Source organism: Mastigoproctus giganteus, chromosome 8, assembly GCF_048544385.1.
Source record: "Mastigoproctus giganteus isolate SK-2022 chromosome 8, ASM4854438v1, whole genome shotgun sequence".
NCBI classification, from domain to species: domain Eukaryota; kingdom Metazoa; phylum Arthropoda; class Arachnida; order Uropygi; family Thelyphonidae; genus Mastigoproctus; species Mastigoproctus giganteus.
The window spans coordinates 151632402-151655475 of record NC_143582.1 but is presented as its reverse complement, the minus strand read 5'-3'; the positions used below and the strand labels follow the sequence as shown (position 1 = coordinate 151655475).

General features: G+C 38.2%; 1 protein-coding gene across 4 annotated transcripts in view; it reads right to left on the bottom strand.

The window, feature by feature from the left end:
- LOC150081922 (protein PALS1-like) overlaps positions 1 to 23074 on the bottom strand; it is a 262311-nt gene that overhangs the window by 133210 nt on the left and 106027 nt on the right. Inside the window, exon 1 of one of the 4 annotated variants that reach the window (XM_090378987.1) lies at positions 1330 to 1624. The exons of 2 other annotated variants lie outside the window; for them this stretch is intronic. The gene's annotated coding sequence lies outside the window, so the exon portion shown is untranslated. One more of the 4 variants, XM_090378988.1, reaches the window with a different exon arrangement.

Sequence of the window (23074 nt, the reverse complement as noted above, 5' to 3'; positions counted from 1 at the left end):
AACCGCATGGCTTCAGATAGTCAATTTAAGAAGCAGTTGGAGTCTCAAATCAGCATCCTAGAATAACTTCAAGGCAGTTTTTCTTTCACTTCAGCCTCTTCCAGCAATTAATAGAAGACCATGGGCTTCATTGTGCAATAATATCGATTGAGGAGAAGCCCACTGAATTCAATAGGTGAATGCTCATTCGCTTACTTCTTTAACCTGTCTATTCACGCAAGCAACCAGCAAAAAAGTTATCTCGCACAAAAGTGTCCCGTGAATAGAAGGGAATACCGAGCACGATGTATTGACAACTGCGGCGAGTATAATAGAAGATTGATGATGTAGACCTCTTAGAAGCGAAAGACTGCACTAACTCCATTCACGGGAAAACAAGAAAATAAATAAATTTCAAGATGTGAAGGACAGAAGCACAGGGAAAGGATGACCAATAAAAATATCCAATTAAGGAGCACCTGTTCCTTAATTATTGGAAAATTACGTAAAGCTGAAAACACTAGCGAAAACAAAGCAGATAACACTGTCAGACAAGTTAAAAAATCGAACGTATGAAACAAGCTGTCATCGTTCAAACTGATAAAGGGGTGGCGCTAATGCTTTGCACTCTGGGAAGTCTTCAGTCCCTTCAGGTATGTAACCATCTCGCTGTACACGCTTGAATAGATTGAACATTCAAAACGATTCAAAGTTGATCAGAAGGGGAGGGAAAAAAAAGAGCTATAAGGAATATTCTAACACGCAGTTTTTATTGGCAATTCGATTTGTCATCAAGAATAGTAGTTATGAAAGTACATAAACATAATCCAAACTAAAAGACAGTACGAGTGTACGGAAAATTACTGTTCACAGTAGCAGATAACTAGCAACACATTGTCTTCGACTTCAGCTTTTCAATATTTTAAAAAAGGTGTAAAGCTTTGGCTCCAAAATTGCATTGTGAGAGGTGTCTATAACAACCGAATAACTCAACTCAGCATCCCACACTAGTTGGGAGTGCTTCCTCAACTGTTAGAAAGAGAATGCCAAATAGCGCAACTCTTTGTTTGAATTAAAGTCACATTTCGCTCTACCTATGCACACCTTTAGATGTAAGGAAAGCTAGAAACAATTTATTTATAGCATACCTGTAGAAGTCACCTGGCGGACTATGGCTTATGCCACTCTAAACAGGTTCCTACAGTGAAGAATGGGCTGCAGGCAAAATCCGATACAGACACAATTTGACAACGAAATAGTCGCTAGTAGAAATGAAACCAGAGACTTAATTGCAGCAAACACACACTTAACACAACACTACAGCAATGTCAACATGCAAATCGTACTCACGCTACTAGGCGAGGGGACAGGACGGTGCGGTTCCTATCTTCAGCGTATTCGCGTCGTCGGGAAACGATACGCGGGTCAGTGATGATCTGATCGCACTCTGGAGAGAAACAATCCACGTAATTGCGCGGGTAAAACACCTTTCAGCACGAGACTGTTCACACACGAGCGTGGGAAGGTTCCTTAAGCCTAACGACACAGAAAAATCAGAACTTGCAAACGTATCGACAGGTGAAACGTCACACAGCCCGAAGGCACGCGCACAACTACAGCAACTTCTGCCGTGACCCACCTCTCCTGTTCCGGCTTACCTCATCCACTGCAGCCACGCCAGGAATGTGGCGTAGACGAGTCCATTATGTCTGCAGGGATGTGGAAAGAAGTTAGCTACGCTGATAACTGGGAATCAACAGGTTTGGCGCACTTGGTTGGGATATATGGGTCGCTCGGGGTTGTTTGTTTGTTTGACAGCGAGCCAAGGTAATCGGTATCGAAATAGTAAGCAAATAGTAATATACGGAGATAGTTTTCATACCGCAGTAAAAGATTATTGGCTTAGACAACTGAATCTTTGTTGGGGATTTTTGCCTTGACACACGACAACGTGCAGATGGAGTTGCATATTTTGGACCGCGATAAGGCTTTTTCACCCCCTTCTACAATCTAATATTGCCTTCGGGGAACGTGGTTTGCATGCGAGTTCAGTAACAATAAATACTTGACTTGAATCCGTTAGTGAAAAACGCAACAGCTATGTCCACGTCAAAGACACATTTTGTTGTGAAAAAGGTGAAGGCGATAAATGGCAAAGCGTAGTTTCGTCTGATTAAACGATTTGCATAATTTGTCTTATACAGTTTCCTCTGGGCCAAATTGGTAGGTGACATAGGTGTACAGTTTCATCCGGGTTACGATATACCCTTAAGGTTATTTCTTGGAAAGAGGTGGAATTTACTGCCATTCTGAAAATGGAACTGTCGAAACTTCGGCTTCGAAATTCATATCAAGTTGAAAACTAAGTAACGTATTCAGGGGCGTTCCTAGGGAATGCTGCGCCCCTCGAAATATTTATATATTTTGTTGTACTTTTATTCATATAATAATAATAACAAAAGTAATACAATTATAATTATTGACAACGAAATTTGCATAATCGCAACTAATGAAAAGTATAAAAAGAAAAGAAATAATGAAGTAAAGGTTATATATACAAAAATATTATGTTTATACATATAAATCATAAAACGAAGGAGAATACAATAATAGCATAGTAAATAAGTAAATGTTTATATGGAAAATATTACATATACAATTTGAACCTGGACTGTTCCATTCAAGAGTAAATAAACATTTTCAGTTAGGTGTAATGCCCATATTGAAATGCAGCATGGCTGCAGTAAAAAAGAATTGGGGGTTGATCATATTTATTAAGCGCCAAGGCGGTTAAATTAAGAAGAATAAGCTATAATCGCTAACATATTGCTGAATATGTACATAATGTTAGCGATGTTTTAACCTCCCTGCAGTAGTTTTATAATTTAATATAATCAATTATAAATCATATTGCATAGAGCGTGAGTGTTCCTCTCTGTATTTGTGTCATCGGTCGTTTTGGGTAGGTGAGGAAGAACCTCCCTCCCCCTCACGGGACTCGTCCCAAAATCGACGAACTTGGTACTGAAAGAAAAAAAAAAAAAAAAAAAAACCTCTGGAAACTCGTCCAGTGGAATTTGGACCAAAGTCCTTGTCGATCAGCACACTTGCTGATCGACAAGGACTTGCACATTATGACGGAGTTTGCGTTCTTCAGCTAGAAATGTAATCAGCAGCTTCATGTCCAAATTATTTATTAGACAATTCAAATTTAAAAGCGAGTAGAGAGACTCTGTTAGAGATGAATCATAAATTAACCTAACTGCCCTCTTCTGAATGGAATCAAGAAGCCTGAGAGAGGTTTTGGGGGCACCACCCCAGATGTGGGAACAATATTCCATGGCAGGGCGGATTTGCGATTTATACAGAGTGAGCAGCTGTTTGGAAGAAAAGTAACGCCGAGAGCGAAAGAGAAAACCAGGTTTTTTAGATGCAGAGGAAGCAATATTTGTAATGTGCTTGTGCCAAGAGGGATTAGAAGTCAGGGTAATCCCCAAAAGATATATATCATTTTGCCTAGAAATCGTAGTGTCACTAAAGATAAGCATAGGAGCAGAAGAATCCTTTTGTGAAATATAAGACAAGACTGAGTTTTAGAAGGGTTGAAATCAACTAAGTTGTCTTTGCCCCACTGGAGAATTACCCGAAGATCGGCATTTAAGGAATTGGTAGCAGATTTTCGAGAAGTTGAAGCTGATTGAGCAGGACAAGGTTTCTCAAAATGGAAAGTGGAATGCAATGTGCTATCATCAGCAAAACTATGGATAGGATTTCCAGTCAATGGAAGAAGGTCATTAATATACAAGAGGAAAAAGAGTGGGAAAAAGAACTGAACCTTGGGGAACACCGGCATTAGTGGAGAAGTTAGAAGACAGAGAGCCATCTACCATCACCCTCAGTGAGCGATCAGAGATAAAACTGGATAACCAATTACTAAAAACAGTTAACAAACCATAAGATGGAAGCTTGTTTAGAAGACCTTTATGCCAAGCACGATCAAAAGCCTTTGAGGTGTCAAGAGAAAATGCTGGTGTTTCACCGAACTTTTCCATTCAATTTGTCCATAAATGGGTAACATAAGCCAGAATATCACCAGTGGATCGAGACTGACGGAATCCATACTGGCGATCGTTGATCAGATGGAAGGTTTCTAGGTAGTTTAAGAGTTGGCGGTTAATTGATTTCTCCATTACTTTAGAAAGGGTAGAGGTAATTGCAATGGGACGATAATTGGATGGGAGGGATTTGTCACTCTTTTTAGGGACTAGCTGGATATGAGCAAATTTCCAAGCAGAAGGAAAAACACCTTTGGAATAAGAGAGTGAAAAAAGGCGGCAAAGAATAGGAGTAAGTTCAGGAGCACAGGTTTGAGAACAAGTGGAGAAATACCATCAAGACCTGGAGCTTTCTTAGCATCAAGATTCATCAAATTCCTTCTGATATCCTTTTGACGGAAGACCACAGGAGGCATTGAACGAGCGTGTTGGGAATGGTGGGAGGTGTTTTACCAAGTTCATCAATACATGAGCTGGAAGAAAAATAGGATGCTAGCAGGTCAGCTTTATCCTTGGCTGAAGTGACAATAGAACCATCTGGTTTGGACAGAGGTGGGAGCAGAGATGGGCAAAAGTTGCGGCCAATAGCTTTGGCAAGAGACCAGAATGCTCGGCTACCATTAGGGCAAGAAGCAAGTTTTCGACTCTTATCCTGTTCAAACTCTAGTTTGGACTGATTAATAACTGCTTTACAATTGTTGCGAGCTTTGGTGTAGGCAGAAAATGAAACTGAAGAATTAGAAACAAGCCAATTACGATATGCAACATTCTTCTCTTGAACAGCCTTGCACATTTATTGGAAAACCAAGGTTTAGATAAAGGACGAGATTTTAAAGTGGAGTGTGGGATAAAGGATTCCATTCCTGCAAGAATAATTTCACTGACACGATCTGAGCAAACGTTGACATCAAAATTTTGACATAGTAATCTGACCAAAGAAAAGAAGTCTCGCAGGTCATCACATTTTGCATTCTTGTAATGCAAAACAACACGAGGTTGGGAATAGCCATGAGATAAAGGTTCCATTGGAGAAGAGACAATCACCAAGTTGTGATCTGAAGTGCCTAAAGGACCTCTCACTTCGACCGTGTACTTAGAAGGGTTGTTTGTGAGAAAAAGATCAAGCGTATTGGCTGTTTGATTAGGATTGTCCGGTATTCTTGTAGGTAAATGAACAATCTGTGCTAGGTCATTAGTAATTGCAAAAGCCTCAGTATCTTGACCTGCTGGGTCGGTGTGACTAGAAAACGGAAGCCAGCTGGAGTTGTGAACATTAAAATCACCAAGGAAAATTACCTCACTGTTAGGAAAGTTAGACTGGAGAAAGTCAAGTTGCGAAGAGAGGAAGTCAAAGAGCTCCAAGTGATTAGTGGAGTTGGGAGAACGGTAGAGACAACAGATGAATTTGACACAATGAGGTAGAGAGATTTTAAGCCAGAGAAGATCAAAGAGAGGAGATTCCAAATTGCCAAGTCTCTGACAGGGAATATCAGAACGGACATATGCACAAGTACCACCTTTGAGGCGAAAGGAATCATACAGCGAATAATTTGGGCATCTGAGATGAGCAGTAGTTGAATCAACCGATAACTGAGATTCTGTCAGAAAAAGTACATGGGGTTTGGCAGACTGCAAGTGGAAATGGACATCGTTGAGATTAGAATTGAGACCACGTATATTTGTGAAATGAATTAAGAAGTGCTTGGGAGGTTTAGATCTTTTCGCAGATCAATTCATGGTATATTCAATAGTAAGAAAAAGTAGGTGGGACATGCTGTATGAAGTAATGAAATTTTTGGATATGGCGTACACGTGGTAAGAATATACCCAGATCCTTGACATAACGTGGCCTCGACAATGCTCCCCGCATACACACTACTCGGACTCCCTCCAGTCACTATCTGGCAGAGTAGAGGTAGCAAGATTATACACTAGCTGATCCAAAAGCCTCCTAGAGAGTTACCAATAGGTTCGGTCCGGTGTACTAAGTAGCGGCCGGCCTGCGAACACCGTTTTAGAGCTGTACCCTCGAAATGTAAGGAATATTGGATCTCGCCACGACGTTCATCATAACCTCAAAAGTCATCAATCATACTGCATGATGGAAGAGATGATGGAATGTTCTATATTTCTATTAAGTAGTCTTCAGTTGTGGTAAGATTCCAAATCACCTCTGTCTGGTGGTTTGGAACGTCTTGCCAAACCACTAGACAGAGATGTATGTGCGCAGTGTTGTAGACTATCCGCGAAATTCAAATTTAGTTCACACTTCGCAATCAAAGACTTGGAGTGATGAGTTCTTCAGTTCGGTTAGCTTTACTAGACAGAAATTTTGTGGTTCTCCATTCTCTTTTGGTTAATTACTTAATATGGGAGGGGGAGGTACAGCAGTAGCCTATCAATTTGTAGTTTATTTTTTATTATTATTTTATTAACAACAAGATACACAACAGGTAACCATTAACAGAGTATCTGAGAGCAGAACAATGAACACGACTGATAACAATAAGATGAAATCCAACAGGAAGATAAACATTGATATAGATTAAAACATTAAAATCATATGTACAAAAGAGGCATTAAGTTAAGTTACCGATAAAACAAATAATAAATTAATTAGTTAGAGAATAGAAAAATAATTTAAAACATAAAAATAATAAACTACAATAATTATATGAGAGCTAGTCTTTTGCATTTGAAGAAAAGAGGAAAACTTGTGGATGGAGTTCATCAGTGATTGGAAGTTGTCAAAGAAGTCAATGAGAGAGTCATTTGCTGATTCTGTTCAGTGGACTGAACTTCATAAAGTCCGTAGTGGCAGAGTCAAGGCGAAACGGCGTAAAGTTCCTAACTTGTCTACAAGAAGCACTGAAGTTTATTTTACTAAGGATATCAGGTGCTTCAAAGTTCCAGTGATTACTTTGGCTAGAAGGGTGATGTCAGCAATAACTCTCCTAGTGCACATGGGCCTCAGATGAAAGTAATCACACAGCGATTCATAGTACACTGTGTGATAAAATAGAGGATAACTGAAAGTAAGGTAAAGGACAAATTTTTTTTGGAGTGCTTCAATTTTCTTAAAGTTTTCGTGTGAGGATTCCAGATTGGGAGAACTATATAGTTTTATAAAGGATGATAGCATACCGTACCCTAGTGGTCAGGCGCGCGAGTGCATAAGTACACGTGCCTTGAGTGACCGAGGTTCAAGCCCGTGACTGCTGAATACGGTGCTGTTTCTTGTATTCTGTCTATCTTGTGAATTCCTCTGACCGTTTGGTCGTCCCGGAGTATAAACAGAAAATTTATTTATTTATATCTGTAGTTTTAGAACTTGTAGGTGTTCCGTTTTATAAATCCCAGTGTTTTGAATGCTTTGCTGGTGATTTTAAGGACATGAGCATCAAATTTCGCACTGCTGGAGAAGAGAATTCCCAATTCGTTAACTTGGTCTCACTGTTCGATGATCTCAGAGTTAATTGTGTACTCTGTACTTATTAGTTGTGGAGATCTGCAGGATGAGAAGGAGATTACTTTGCACTTCGAGGGGTTAGCAGACAATCCATTCAGAGATAACCACAGAGAGAATTTATTGAGGGCGCATTGAAGCTGTTGAGAATCCGTTGTCTCCTTCACTGCTGAGTAGATCTTAAGATCATCTGCATAGAGAGCAACTTGAATATTGGTGGTGCAAATGCAAATGAAAGAAGGAAGATCATTTATGGAACCAATGAAAAGTAGAGGACCTAGGGGAGAGCCTTGAGATACTCCACTTAGTGGAATAAAACTGTCTGAGTTCACTTGATTGATGATAACGCTCAAGGAACGATGTGTAATATAGCTGCGTAGCCATGAGAGCAAAGGGTCACGGATACCATATAGCTTGAGTGTTTCCATAAGTCGTTATTACGGGACTTTATCAAATGCCTTAGATATATCTGTGTAGACTGTATCAACTTGAGGGTGGTTATCAAGGACTTCAGAGGTGTATTGCCAGAAAGGAAGCAAATTTGTGACTACTGACTTGCCACTGCAGAAACCATGTTGGTTCTGATCTTTGTGGTTACGAACGTGTCACTGGATGTGGTTAATAATGTACCTGTTGATGGGAATATATCATTCACTATCCCTCCTCGTAGCCCCATGCCGGACGAAACTGCGCATTTTTCTGCTCACCCGGCTCAGAGAAATGGATTAAATAAGGATTATCAGACGAAACTACATGTGCCCTCTTAAATGCAAGTGTGAAGCTTTCAACTAATTTCAGGATTAGTTTACGTTAGGTTCGGTGGCTGGTTTAAGGCTAGATAATTTTGAGATGCCATAATGGTATTTTGAGATGCCATAATGGTATTTTGAGACTCAGTGCACGATTTGGTTTTGTAGCCCTGACTTCTATTATAAATATATCATGACAATTTAAGTTTGTCAAGGGATGACAAACCCAAAGCTCGGATGTTTCACACCCATTGCATCTTCCTTTTACACGGTTCTGACTAAGACTGAAGGGTCAATTGTGATTTATCGTATCTGTAAATTGCGTGATAGATCGTATATCATTCGAATATCTCAACAAAGGAATCAAGTTTATGATACTAACCAGAATTTGAGTTAATTTTATAAAATACCAAATTAAGCAATTAATGCGTTTGCGCAAATGACTACCTGGTATCGTACATTAAGATGTTATATGGACACAGATAAGTCGAATTAGTAGTGTAATGTATAAAAGCGTTCAATGAGTATACTTTTATTACTTAGGGTAAAAGGTAAAAAAGAGTTTGTGCTACTGCACTCCCGCTAAAATCCAGACGTCAACTTTTTTTTTTCTCTCCTAACTGTTAAACAGTGATATAAATGAGACATAAATAAAAACAACAACAACATTTCATGCAAAAGGAATTTACTGATTAAATAAACAACCATTGAAAGCTTATTTTTGATTAACTAACGGAATTAATTATCAAATGGGACTAATGTTTTCGAATATTAATTTATGTAGTTAATTAAATTAATGGGTTAATTTGTTATTAAACTTAAGACGTTAAATGAATTACTGCTTTTCTTATTTTCAGTTTATACCGTTTATGGTTTACATTACTTGGATTATCCTTACAATCATATTTCTCTCGTCCACTGCATAATGAATTTTCTCCTGTGCACATCAAAACAGCCTTCTACAATTTACGAATAATATCAAAGAGTGTTTCGGTTGTGAGCAATTCAAATTAAATATAGTCTAAAAGAGAAGCTTTATCACCATTGAGTATGCGCTTTGGTTTTAAAGGTCACATTTGTTTCTATCCTTCCGGGGCTGATAGGAAACGAGCAACTTCGTGCTCGGACCTTTTCCACAGGTTTCACAAATTTGCTCTACCGTCACGTAGACGAAGCAAACATTTTGGGGCAAAACAGCCAATTGCTATGCAAGTAGAGGGCAATCATAACTCCTCTCCACCTCCCAAAATTCCAAGAGAGGAATGAAATGTCCGCGTATTAAACACCAGTTTCAAAAACATTGTATGGTTGGGAGTTGCTGACCTTCCCGTATTTCAGAAACCAAGCAGAAATGTTTTCTCCATACGGGATGCATTTAACTACTTCATACATGATTAAAAATTTTGTTCATATCGTTAGTACAAAAAATTTCAAAATCTGTTTAGTTCCGGTCCCATCCCAGAATTCTAAATTTTCTCACATTGTACAGGATAAAAATCCGCTCCACTTAAAAACGGTACATAGTCAATTCATGCAGTGGTATGAAGTCCCAGAGCTTACTCCAGTAGTCACATCGATGCAGCGCCATCACTTTCATGAAATATAGAAAACTTGTAAAAAAAATGCCCACAGATATAACCAGATGTTGCTTAGCTTGAACGTTGATTTATGAAGAAATCAAATAATTTACAATGTGATACAAAATTAACACTTTATAAATTATTCGATTTAAAAATGAATTCTTTGTCGTAAAATGGCCCGCTCTTGCAATTTTTTCCAGTATCCGATGGGCGAGGATCATTTTGACTCCAGTTATTATATTTAAGTTCTTTTCAGAGAAAGTATTTTCTTTGAATACTTATACAGAAATCAGAGAAATATTCGTGAATTTTCGTGCAAAGTGTTGTTGACGGTTTTATGACACTTAATCAGCAGTGTATTATGTCTGTATTTGCATGTTCAAGGGCCGATTTCCATGTTATGTTTGCTGACAAACCCAAGATTACTCACGAGGGAAACTAGTCTCCCTCCGCCTGATGTTGGGTAACTGCAAGCCAAACAGGCATTGAAGAATTCCTTGAGTTTCGAAACTAAGCCTCTCCAAAAGAGTGAAAAGTGAAGTAACAACTATGCTGTCATGAGATACTACAAGACCGAGCGTAGCATCACTGCTAGACGTGTGGTAGTGGGGAGGGAGAACAGAACTGAGGTAGTCTCAAATGTCACACCATGTTTAATGCGATGTTTAACTTTAATATCATCCAAAGAATCGCAAAGTTCGCCACAAACAAGCCCCTATTTCAATTGAACTTCAAACAGAAATTAAGCATACATTCGTTTCAAAAATCCCTACTGTATGCGCCCAGTTTTGCAAATTATCAGAAGGTGCAGGGTGTACAGGGATGGGGGCCGTCATTGGTTTAATTTTTATTAAATAAAATTGGTAATTTCCGTACACAGATGCTCTGATTTCAAAAATACACTACTGGAACTAAATGGTGCATTCCCACTCTTTCCCCAGCTGTTATCGCTTAGCCCTAAATATTTTTTACTTTTACAGAATCCTTTCATTACTCAAAGCAATATGTATTGTATGTAACTGACATGCTATTATTAGAAAATCTTGTCTCTCATCATGGCATTTTCATCCCATCGTTTACTGCTCTCATGAAAAATGAATTAATGATCAAGCTTCAACTATCTCGGAACGCCAACAGAGCAACGCGTAAAAGGCGTAGAAATGTTTTCAACGGTTGTATTAAGTACCACAAAAATGCAAATGCTGTGAAACCTTTCAATGAATTTTGTAGTCAGTCAAACAACAGAATAGGAAGAGGAACCATCCACTATAAAGAATAAACTAGGCTACAATCAGCATCATGAGACATGTGGGAGATTCCATCAAAGGAATGCCTGAATGTTTACAGTTTTCTCATTTCTATAGTTACCATCCGGTGCAATTTTAGGCCAAGGTCACGCTGTTAGAAGCGCTTAACAAGGAAAGTCGGAGGGCAGGAGAGAAGTAAAACGAAAATGAGTACCAGTTTATTCCTAGAATGTACACACGCATGCGACTGACGTCCTCCGGGATTGCGAGGTGATTATCGCCATTAATACAACCCTGAATGGGTGGGGGGTAGTGAAAGTATTGCAGTACATTATAGGTAAAACCTCAAAGAAGTGGGAGTACCAAACTCAGCCCACCTACACATTCAGGTTTTTATTCAAAAATTCCAGAATTATATTACAAAAATTTGGGACTACAGTATAAATATAACCACTGTGGTCACTTTATTAGTGAGTTCAGCGCCACATCCAGATAAACTACACGATCCAGGATTCAAAATGCATTTTTAGATGAGCATCATAAATCGATTAAGATAAATATTATGATATTAGTTTAATACATACATACCATGTTAAAAGAATATATCTGAACCTTCAATAAACACAATTCGAACAAAAGAATTATTTGAATCAAATTACCGTATTATTCCGTTTTGTAAACAGTTTGTTGTGTTAAAGGAAAAACATGGCATAACAAGTTTAATGATGACATGCCAAAGAATAAGAGAACCTGACGTTTAAGATCTGAGCTTAACTGAGTGACGTTCCGATCAACGTGGGCGGGAGGCGAAGGTCATGTGCAACTGCACCGGACCTAGGAGTCGGGACATTTTCGACTGTTCCAGTTAGGACTGCCTGGATTATCGTAGCAGATCCGACTGTAGGCTCGTCGGCACTGTGCCGAATGCAGCTTTAAGGACAGCGCGTAATTAGCACTGGCATTCCATAAATTTGATCCTTTACTTAGGGATACCTGACGTTCGAAGACGCCCCGCTTTCTCTCCACCTCTAAACTCACTGTTTCCAATATGCCTAAGTTTTTCTTGGAGGCTTTTTCTAGTTTCCAGCACAGATACGAAGGCATCTTTCTTTGTTTTTAAAAATTATAAGTACACACAATCTCCGATTTACGTTGTGGATGCGTTTCTATGTATATATAAACGACGTAAATCGAACATATGCAGTATATTTATAAAGAAGAAATGCATTCCCGTTGTCAGATTTTGGTATTCGTAAAGGTTTATTTAACAATTCATTAAAAATAAAAAAGTTACATGAACGTCAAAATGCAATAAGGCAATAGATTATCACCAATAAAGTCGACGTAGGAATGGACTTAATTCTGCCTCCAATCAAAATGAAGCCATCGTCTAAACAGAATTGGGTTGTGCCTGATAGCTGCTCAAAGAATCACTCAATACTAGACTGAAGTTGCTGCTCTGTCAATATTTAGGTCATTCTCAACAATGGCCATCCCTTTCTCGAACAAACTAGAGGCGTTTAATATCCTTTTTTTCGTGATCTGTTTTTCTTGCGATTCTGACTACATTTCTTATTCCTCCTTCACTCTTTTCTTTAGTTGTTCCAACTCAACCGATCAGTTCACCATCGTGCGATTCCAGCTTCTCTTCCATGTTAGTTATTTCCAGTTCGTCGAAGCCAGTCTCATTTACCAATTCCACATCTGCAACTGAATTAATTTTCGGGACACTGGATGGTTCCTGGATGCCGTAAACGCACTCCTTCCATATATTGAGCCACACACATTCATTTTAACCTGAGCGACTTCCTCCTAGGGTGATGCCGCAATGTTCTTTATGGACTTCTTAATATTGTATCCCCACCAGAACTGATGACTGGTCATCGCTGTCTGTCTTATTGATAATTTGTTGCATGATCCGCCAGACACGTTGGCTTTGAATTTCACTATCAACTTCTTAGTTCATCGGTTGTAACAGAGAGGTATTTGTTGTCATGCGGGTCTTCAATGTTAACAGGATGGCCAGTAGTGTTCTCCAAAACAAGAAAGGCTCAGTTGTTAAATTGTTTCTTATAATACTTCTTGATAAAGGGGAAAAATATAAACTGAAGTTTTTTTCACATTTAGAATTTAAAGCTTTAAAATTAGAAACACTTAAATTGCATTAAGATTGAGATTTTTTGATTCTCTACAGAACTGCTATTCCTATATTTACCGAACTTTTAGGGGGATTTCCCCCCCCCCCTCCTCTTTCGAATCAGTAAATACATTCAGTAAGTTCCTTGCCAGTACTGGTTGATGAAGGTTTCAGGTTAGGAAATATCCTTTCCTAACGTTAAATCAAGACTTAAAAAAAATAATAATAAAAGATTGCGCAAACCTTTTTATAAATGGTTTAGTATAGAGTACATCGAAAGTCAAAAACAGGCTATACTACTTGATTGTATGCTAGAGAAAGAACTCTAGTATATTAGTCGAAATTTTACCAAATATAATTACATGCAAAGAGTCCTAACGTTATTGTAAACTTCACATTGCCAATAACGAAGGCAAAACAAATCTTTGCAAAAACAAAAAGTTCGACTAGTTACCGAAATATACACAGAAGAAATGGCGTTTCTGTATAATAATGAATACAAATTAGTTGCCAAAATTATACTATAATGTTGGAAAGCCGATTTGTATCGAATTCGAATAAATTCCAAGCATCATGAACGAGGCATCGAATTCAAGTTATACCGGAAGGATTATTAACTATGAAGGAAGGAGTTCAGTTTCTACTTATCGATGAAGGCAAACACGAAAGGATTTTGCCATTTGCAACCAAGAGAAATTCTCCAAGAATTTCAAGAAATATTTATTGACGATATCTTAAAGTTGCACTAAGCAGTTCACACAAATATGTACCCAACACGATGGCATTGGAAGTACGGCGGAAAGACCAACGTAAAAGGCATCGGACGTATGATAGGCAGCTTAAAGATGCTTTGCATAACGTAAATCCTTGAACAGTGATAACGGATTTCAGAAAAACAGCGATAACATCGTTACAAAGTCTATTCCCAACTATAAGTTTCAGTGGGTGCATATTTTAATCAATGTCTTTGGCATAAAGTACAGTCCCTTGGTGTAGTTCGCGATTATATTGAAGATTCTGTTATTTGTTCGTATCCACATCGGGATGTGTGCTGCGTTGGCCCTTTAATTCTGCGATTGTTTCTTGGAACGCTGACTCGAAAATAAGACCATCACACGTGGAATTTTTTTCGTATAACACATCCCACTAATAATACCGTCAATGGATGGAATCGCGAAAAACTTAGGGAAGTGTACACAATCCACTCTGTTACAATTAGTAGAATACTTGATAATGAAGCTAAATACAATGAATATATTTTTCTAATAGACGTATTCTAAACTTAGAAGAAAAGTGACGAAATAAATCTTGAAGTAAACTTAATAATAAAACAATTCATCAATACCAGCAAGACAATGACATAAAGAAGCGCTTAGAAACTCTCGCATATATTCAGAAGTTTGAGTGGAAGAACTTGTACATAATTGGAAAGTTTTACGAAATGTAAAACCTGTTAAAATATATTTTTAATAATCAAAGTGTGACATTACCAAAGCGTGTAACTGGAACGGAGGCATCCTGGAGCGCTCCGGTCCACTCTGAGCTTTCTTGATATATATTTATCTTTTAAATCTTCTTTAACAATAAACTTAGGCCAGTTCTAAGCCTGATAAAAGTATGAAGAAGGGTTGAATGAACTGTCAATTATTAAAAAATTAAATCAAATGGACATTGCAAAACGATTAAATCTATATTTATGCAATGTCCACGAATTAAGTTCGCAATACGAAAAACCTTGTTCTTGTGGGAAGAAGGGTTGATAATAATCACCGTCCTCCCCACACCGGGTGGGAAAGACCCGAGTTCGAATTTATTCAATGATGCGAGGAATTTGTATGGGCCTTTTTCAATTTATTTTACACAAGTATAAATTTTAAAACCACTTATTAACCCATGTCTTTAACCCTAAGCATGAAATTCTAAACTTGAAGACTATAAATTTTATACGTGGTGTACAAATCGATCTCAAAATTTTAGGCGCCTTCTTAGTGCTTCAAAAAGGTCACCTTATATGCTGGATCAGGGTTATTTGAATTTTCCCAAGCGGCATGCCCTAAAATCTGAATTATATTTCTTCGCTGACTTTCTCACGTTGCTATTATAAGCAGTCTGGCAAATGAACCATGACATAACTACCGCAAAACCTGTCCTCCGTCCTTGTATTCTGTCAGAATTACATACGCTGTACTACCACTAAGCGAATGGTACCTTTGGACTATGAATTATGAAAAAACAAGCGCCCATTTATAATTCAGCTATTCAATAGCGCAAGGCAGATTTCCTCTCGCTTCATCATTCGTCCTTCACTCGAAGACAACCCGTGGCACTGTCGACTCCGCTACTCATCGACACATACTGACACCGCTTGTTTTACGGAGAGCGACAAGAAAGACAAGTTCCCCCAAACTGGTATGCATTCATGTCTGCCCAAGGACAAAATTCCCGCGATGCAACAGTTTCGACATCAAGGTGGACGGGACTTCTGTCGGATTACGTTCTGATGATCAGCAAGCATTTCACATTAACACGAACGGCCTGCTCCAGGCTATGCAGCTTTCTTCCACGAAAGAAAGACTACAGGCTGAAAGGATTCTCCCAATTCAAAGTTTAATCTACAAAGAAATTCCCCTAATTTCTTTGTAGATTAATTCCCGTTGCATTCCGCAGTATTTTTTTTTCTATTTAGACTCTTATTGTGACATGACATTGTACGTAATTGTTGGCAAGAGTTTTTAAAAGTCTTATTTTGTCACAAAAAATTCCTAGCATGACAAAAGTTGTCTAGAAAAAATCTTCTCGTAAGCAACTCCTACCTAATGAACTTCCCCGTACTGAACCCTCATCCGCACGTTTCACGCGGGTTATAAGTATGTCAACGAAGGCTCTGGGATGTCTCGCCCTAAGATCATAAAAGATAGAGCAGACCATTTCCCCAATTCTACCACCCCTCCGCGAAACCACTGGGGTCTGAAAGTCATTATTCCAGAGATCCTCTGGGAAGCGGAAGTTGAAAGTCGGGATGACTCGTTAATGTTGCGTGGAGAGGGTCGCGGATCGCCCCGTGGAAGTGCATTACTGAAAGAAACAGAAACAAATGTTGCTGAACTCGGTGATTCTACGTTGTTTTGAGCAGTGTTGTTTCCAGACAACTAAATATACACGGACGGTTGAAATTATATTGAGGGCTTCCATAGCCCTCAATATAATTTCTTCGTATGGTGCAAGAACTTGAGTGGTCAAATGAAAGGGTAGATTATAAGCGGGTTTGAACTGATCGGGCTTCAAGCTTTCGTGACTACTAACTGTGATGATGTTCTTCTATTCTCTTTATTTTGTGAACACCTGGCTTTGAGGTCGTCCAGGAGTACAAACAGAATTTTTTAAAAAAATATTTACTGATTTTACTTAAAATCAATGAGAATATTCGAATAAATTTTCATTAAATATTCAATAAGCCTCACATCGTTTTCAGACATAAAATGAATTGAGAATTTAGTTGTTTAAATTTATTTCGTTATTTTCAGAAATTTCAGAATCGCGAATAAATCTAACTGAACAAAATAGCTATTTATTTATTTTTTAATGCCTTAAAGTCGTTCATTTTCATCATAAACGATTTTAATCCCATACACAAATAAAATAAACACTTGAAAACTACGCATAGTAATGACAACATTCATTAAATTTTACATTGAATTCCTAAAGTTTAAAATAAAGATGTATGTAAAAGTCTATTAATTTCTATTACCGTATTAGTTCATTCTGTTATGTTCCATCTCAGTGCATGTGCGCTTGCGAGAGAAAAAAATAGAAATGTGCATATGAGTTCGCTACATTGGCGAAATTACCACACCACCACCAACAAGATCTGTCACCACAGGAGAAAGAGTCGGAGAGACTAAACATTTGGTTTAGGATGGTCATTAAAGAGTGTATGGAGCAAAATTTGTTGTTTGATTTCTGGCTCGCTAGGAGAAGAAAGCCAGAGACGATTTCAAGCAAGGTTCGACAAAACTTTCCTCCCGAAATAGTAATCTTAGGTTGGAAACCGAATCAGTTTAAGGGATAGTGTTAGAGATGAACAAGGCCTGAACTTCTACACGTGAAATAAGTTGCAGCAGCTCTCGACAAGTCACCCAAAAATAGCTCGGAATCCCTGAGTTCCTCGATTCTGAGATATTCCCAAAATCAACATTTCGTAATTAATCAGTCTACCAGACAAAAAAAAATAATAATAATAAAAGGCGACCACGTCTGGACTACTTTTAATTTTGTATTTCATTATGCATCTGATTAGAATTTGTCTTTATAAGTCGAATGCTATTTGAGTTATGTAAGTTTCATGACACAAGGGCAACTATGGCCAAGATGTGTCTGTAAGAGTCACAACATTCATTTTAACGAATTATCGATATAATATCAAAGTGTATGTATGTATGATTCTAAGATGTTAAATATACATAACGAGTTCATTTAGATTTTCTTTGTCACCAAGTATGTCGACGAGAATCAGAGCAGCTTGCAAGTTTGCTATTGATCGGAAGGAGATGGTACTGATGGTTGAATAGAATGGGAATCAATCAGAATGTGCTTTACTGTGAGTTGTATCTGGCAGACAGAACAGGGCGGAGGATTTTATCCTAGAAGCAAACAATACTCGTAATCTTGACCACTCTTCTTTTACACAAGGGTATTCTTTTCCCACGTTCTGAGTACGAAGATGATCGTTTCGACATTTTTAATATGGGCACACACAATAAGAGGAGATCGGGGGAAACCCCTGGTGCCGTCAAGACAACTAACACAATAAATAATGAAACACTCCAACTAATCAATGTCGTAAACGTTTACTAACTGTCAATACACGTGACAGTGCGCACAGCTGCTGTAGTTTGCACAAGACGACGACTCTGTATGCACAAAAGTTAATATGTACTCCAAAGTTGGTATGTACTTCAAAAGAACTAGATGAGGACGAACTTCCTTATAAACACATTCGAAATAAGCTTAACTTAATGCAATCTGATGAAACTGCCATAAACACTTGTTTACTTGAATTTATTTATTTTATGTTAACTTGAAAAGCCCGAAAGTCCTAAGAAGAACGCCCATTTGTTAAACCAGGCTATCCAGTAAAGCTGGATATATGGTAACTCTAGGACTGAATGGCTCTATCGCCACCACAGTTGGTCCCAAGGGAGTATTCCTCTAACCTCAGAGACCCTTTCAAGCTCCAATTTCCCTCGGACACACAACATGAAACAGTGCTGATAACAGCAGTCTTTTTTGCAATCTCCCATTAGATATTTGAAGTTTTGGGCTAAGAATAATAACTACTTTTGTTTATTTTGCTCCCTAAATAGAAGGATTCCTTTCTACTAGTTAACTATACTTAATCGCAATACCTTGCAACTGAGATTTTTCATTCGTTATTAAAAATCAGAGTTCATCCCACGCTCATTTCGCGTACCTTATAACAGTTTCTTAACCCTATAATGCAAAAAAAAGAAGAAGGAAAAAAAAGTCATCATTTTATAAGTTGTCTTTACAGAGATGGATTTCATCATTTTTCGTCTCCATTCTTCATATTCAAAGTAAAAAAAGAGCATATCCATCATTATATATTATTTTTAATGCAGTCCTAACGCTTCACAAATTTCGTAACCCACTCAGCTTTTTCTGCTGTCCACAGTTTTAGAAACTATCTTAAGATGTCTCTCTCTAAGTCTGCCTCAGAAACCAAAGCAAAGTCCTTGAGCATTTCAACTAGTGCTCAAGGACTTAATACTACTAATGCTAGTTAATGCAGAGTAGCACTCTCTATCCACGCTAGTGCAATCAAGTCACGCCTTGTTAACGCTTGGAATTCTCAGTAATAGCTAAATCAGATTCTTATTTAATGGGAGGTGTGAGAGTCTCGGTCCATTTCAAATTAACGAACCAGAACACTGCTCTCTGCGTGAAGAAATGCAGACTTCGATGAAACTTTCAATAGAGCAGTGGGTCTCTCACCAATCTCCCCCCCTGTAGTGCTGGGATTAGTCGACTGCGTCTCATTCTTACCAGGCTACTTGGGTAGTTCATGGATCTCGTTCGTGGATCATTAACCCCTGCCCCTCCTTCAAGTTCCCGCTTACAATACACTACATTTTGGCTGATACTTGGAATAAAAAAAATCGTTATTTTAATTATATTTGTTTGTAACAAGAAGTGAGGACGTATGACGTTTAACCTGATAAACTCGATAAGTATTATGGGAATCAGCTTTTAAACACTTAAAACTTTTAGAACTAAAAGTCTATTGGTGATAATTCGGCTAACACATTTATTAAGAAACATTTGATAGTGGGCAATAACTTAGTTCACAGCTCAGATGTTTTTTTTTTTTTTTTTTAAGGAAAGCCCCAAACAAGAAAAGTATTAGAACCTATAGTACTCGGCACCATGAGTGCGCTGAAGGTTGAGAAGGAGGAAGCTCTTGATATTAGACTTGATACTGTAGAAGAGATAAATGAGGAAGAAGAAAAGTTGGGTTGGTTCTGTGAGTTTGAAGTTGGATAGTAAGTGGATGCGGCACATATTCGGGCTGGTTTGGAAAGGAGAGAGAATTTTATATGCCAGTTCAGAAGAACAGTGGAAGTATCTACAGAAAAGACAAGCAGCAGAAATTGAACGTCTGTGAAACAGAGTGGAGAGACATTGAGAGAGAGAGAGAGAGAGAGAGAGAGAGAGAGAGAGAGAGAGAGAGAGAGAGAGAGAGAGAGATTATTAATTAGCCTGGCTGCCCTTTTTTGAATAGAGTAGAAGCCTGAGAGGGGTTTCGGGTGTACCCCAAATGTATGACCAATATTCCATGGTATAGCAGATTGAGATTTGTACAGAGAGTTGTATAGAAGAAAAAAAGTAAATTAATGCACAGGTTTGTATAATTTGGACAAACTATAAGTCTGTACAAATACAATTAGTTTGTACAATTCTGAAAAATGTCCTTATTAGGTATGCAAATTTAATTGTTAGAAGCATTATATTTACTTCATTATTTGAATCCAGCAAGCTATTAAATCTGTTGCATTTGTCTTAATCTACGAAGCTTGTAAGGCAGAAAAACCTCGAATTTTGGATAAATAGCCTAAAATTGTTATTAGAAGAATCATCACCCTTGCTTGACATCCCTCGGAACATAATTCATGGTTTCTCTTGTGAGATTTGGTTGGCTGAACTAACTAAATAATACGATTCCGTAGTGGCATCCTGCTCTAGAACACAAGGAACAATGAAGGGTGATGTTTTGAACACGTAATTCAAAAGAGTTCTTATTCTCACAGATCCACCTAAGCAGAAATGAGGCGAACTTCTCTCCCACACTTACTGAAGGTGATAATTTTTTTTTTTTTTTTTTTTCATGTCTGCTTCACGCACATCGAAGTCTTAAAGGATAAGAATTCGAAGTCAAGTAGTCGAGACGTTAATTTCAAGTGCAATAAAAAGAAAAATACTACTGCACTTGACTTACTTTATACTTGACTTAATTAGGTAAACAAAAGTTTGCAATAGAAACAAGTATTTATTAAAAGACGAACATGGTTTAAAACCTTACACAGACAACTACCATTTACAGCTTTAAAATTGTAAATTAATAATTATAAAGATGCGTGAATAAATTTTCATTTAACAATTACTAAAACTCAGGGCGGCTAGCAGATTTTAAAAAAACCTAAATTTCGTTATTCGAATCATTTTTTAAATAAGAACTCCAATAATTTGGAGTTCGTTTGTAGCGCTGTACAATTATGTTTGAGATTCTTGTACAAAATTCGATCTATTGGATCTCAAATATAGTCAAAATTCCTTTCATTTTATATGGCTTGGCAATTTACCATCCAATCCCTAAACTGGCCTCAAAATTCCACGAGCTGCTCCATAATGTGGAGAGTTCTACAAGTAGTGAAAGTTAGCAACATTCAAAAATAGAATGAGTGAAAAAAAAAAAAACGGGATTGGTCATTCACGTAAAAAGACTGGAGATAGCCAAATTATCTCTCTCCCCCCCAAAAAATGAATAAAAGCTGAATTTAGGGAATAAAGCCAAGAATCTTCAATGGACACATCACACCGAAAGGCAAATGACCTGTTCCCATGGACTAAGCAACTGGCGACAATCGTGAATGAAGAACACTTTTCCAAACCTGATTCATTCATGAGAAAAGCAAACCAATTACAGTAATGATATGCAAACTAGTGTTCAAGCATCAAATCAAGTTGTCACGCGAGCACAAGTAATTCTTATCAATTGCGGGATGTACCAGCTGTAAGAAGGAAGCATAACTCTACTCTAGAAAATAAGACACCATAAATTAGCACGACTAGGGAAAGAAATTTTCCTTTGTTAACAATCTCGTAACTTCAATCATAAATATATTAATAAACAAAAATACGAGAAGGAATTTATGGTAAGTGCATTGCATTGCTTGGCCACTAAACAAGGAATAAATACAGTCACATTGATAACCAGAACCCCTCAAAAAAAAAAAAACTTTTCTTGAAGCAGACGTGTCTGCCACAAGAACATCTAAAACGCCTTCCCTATTCTTCTGATATTCCTGCTGCTACAGGCATGATTTATTCTCATAGCATGAAGAATGGCAATCTTATCTTTCTTTCAAAGATATATTTCTTTACTGACAGGGCACATTCGATATCCTCATTCATCCTGCCTTTGTACATTCCCGAACACATTTCCATCTAATACCAAATATCGCTTTATTCCAGTTCGCCCATTTTCTTAAGCCTGTAATGGAGCATTTCGGAAATCCAGAAAAGAAAAGAACAGCATAATGGGCTTAAATGCTATCATAGCGAAAACGATATGATGTATGGATGGCAAACTGCATGTAAAACATATTCTCCATGTCCCAAAGACATTCGTCAAGAGGACCACAAAATTGATGCGCAGGTTCTTCGCTTCGCAAAAGAAAGCGCTTTTAAATAACCATCAGAAGGAGAATGCACTGAATGACAAAATGCGAGATAACTCTTCCGTGTTATCGCCTGAAGAGGAGGAGGAACAATAAGTCAGACATCGCAGAAGTGTAAGAAAATTGCGAAACCTTGAAAAAAAAAATTTTAGCCGCGCAATCGGAATGTTAAGGATGAAGCACTATAAAATCATTTCAGTTTTCTTTCCTCCCTTCCTACAAGTAATCTGAGAATGGCAACACCAAAGAAACATTTATTTCTATTAGATAAGCTTCATTATCTGCAGAGGATTCCTTTCAAACACGTCCCTAACAACGAAAATGCATCATGGAAGTTTCCGTCAAAAGTAGCCCATTCATTTCGTGTTTATCTACAAGGAGCGAGCTCCTTTACAGCAGACACCATTTCCCCTAACCCTCCCTCATCGTGTCGGCTTCTCCCACTAGCTGCTAACACATCAGGGTCTTCTTACAGACCAGCCGTCTGTCCAAACACAGCAGGAAACTAACGCGTCGAAGCGATATTTTCGATTATGGTCCATCGATTTATCTTTTCCGACTGCCCGCGAAGCTTCCGACCCTTCCACCTTACAAAACCTATGTCATACTGCCATTTGCGGCGCTAATTTATCAACCCGCGTTCCAGTGACCTTCTTTCCTCTCCTCCTCCCTTTAAATTGATACTTTAAGCTTGACACCCGATAAGGTGGGGAGTAGAGAGAAAAGGGGGAGATCAGAAGGGACGAAAATAAACTAAACCGACCGTTAGGTATTCCTGGTTAGCGTTGCATTCCGTTAAGGGTGAATTGGGGTCACACTGTCTCTCGGCGCCTCCACGAGGCGAGCTGTGACTCGTCAATCAGTTTAGGTAGGGAGATAAGACCGA